General features: G+C 45.2%; 1 protein-coding gene across 10 annotated transcripts in view; it reads right to left on the reverse strand.

Annotated features, from left to right (window-relative positions):
• Positions 1 to 1,664, reverse strand: part of CELF4 (CUGBP, Elav-like family member 4) — a 703,102-nt gene that overhangs the window by 700,495 nt on the left and 943 nt on the right. The gene's annotated exons all lie outside the window — the stretch shown is intronic.

Consider the following 1,664-nt stretch of genomic DNA (forward strand, 5'->3'; position numbering starts at 1 on the left):
GTTTTAAACACATCCCAGCAAGATAAATGATCCCTCCCTCTCCCCCCCCCCCCCCCCCCCCCTTCCTGAGTTTGCCTCTGTGAATACAGGCATACAGTAAGAGCAAAACTGAACTGAAAGAGGAAGAATTCACATCTATGAAACAGAAATTAAAGTTAGCGCATAGGCTGATTAATTACAGGTTTAAGATAGAACATAGCAAAAGAATAAAATCTCATCAACAAATCAAAGTAACGCCCCTCCACCGCAAAAATCCTTTATCGAGGTGTTAGCTCAAAGATTTCTTCTACACTATGTTGAGTGATTCTCTTCAGTGTAGCTTTTACTGTTGTTATTTTTATTTTACAGAAACCTTAGACAATTTTTGCAAACACATGCAGGCACACACAAGCCCAGTGGCTACTCTCACTATGCCTCATCTGTCAGACAAAACCTCCCAGGACCTTTCTTTCCCTGTGCTTCTTACTATTATATTGTTATTATTAATAATTATTATAGTACAGACGTCATGTTTAAATGATGCCCATCAGACCTTGATGTGGCTTCTAGGAAGGTAGTCTGAAAAGAAAGCAAGGTTCAAGAGGGCTACACTGATCATTGTAAAAATGAGAAGGGTGTTTGGAGCGACCGGCAAGAAAGGAAGGAAGAAATATCCTGTAACTTGGACTGAGTCCCCAGTCCCCAAGCCCTGAACGTTTTCTCTAGCCTGTGAGAAACTGGTACTTTGCACTGTCAGGGTATATTTTCATTCGCATTTCCTGAGGGTGGAAGGGAGGAGGGGAGTGAGTAGGAAGGGGGAAGAGATGCCTGCTAAACATGCCGTTAAGTTCAAGATTTACAACTCGCCAAGGCATCTGGAAAGCTGGGAAGCCAGTAATGCCATTACCAGTGACTCTCTCTGCCAGGAGTCCACCAAGCTGGAGTAGACACTGCTACTGAACCTCTCCTGTAACAGATGCAACTTCCACTCCCCCCGTGGCCCCCTGCAAAACCCTTTCTCCTCCTGCACTAAATCTGGAGTCACACCCCAATCGCTTCTGATCTGATCTTTTTCTTTTCTTTTTTTTTTTTTTTAATAACTACATATCTAATGAAATACACACACACACACACATATATACGGAACCTGAGTTAATAAAGTGGCTCGCTTTGCTCCTGGGTCTCTCCTGCTCCTAAGCGGGGCTACCATGCAAATTATCTTCAACTTCCTCCCTGTGAGTCCTACTTTCCTACCCGAGGATCCAAACATCTCTCCCCCACTACACACACCCTCCCCCACCCCCAAAACGTAGCATCATCTAATCTGAAATGCACCTCCGGAGAGCCTAAGCTAAGCAGGGAAAGGAGCGGGCAGAGATGGAGCAAGCGAGGCATCGCATGGGGAGTACGTCTCCACTGCCTTTAAAGAAAACCTAAAAAGTTCCCAGGATGGACTTTGGGCACATTGAAGTAGTGCTTGGAATATGCCTGCTCGGAGACTTCTCCCCTCTGGAACTAAACTATTACCCGTCCCTCCTGGCTTGCCCTCTCCAACACACACACACACATACACACACACATCGTGATTTTGTACACACACACACCCCCGCCCCGCTTGAGGTAGGCTTTTTTATTGTTGTTTATATCCCTGTTGCCACGCTGAACAAAACCAAAATGAAATACTT

Source organism: Aptenodytes forsteri, unplaced genomic scaffold (assembly GCF_000699145.1).
Source record: "Aptenodytes forsteri isolate BGI_AS27 unplaced genomic scaffold, ASM69914v1 Scaffold266, whole genome shotgun sequence".
In the NCBI taxonomy this organism is placed as follows: Eukaryota; Metazoa; Chordata; class Aves; order Sphenisciformes; family Spheniscidae; genus Aptenodytes; species Aptenodytes forsteri.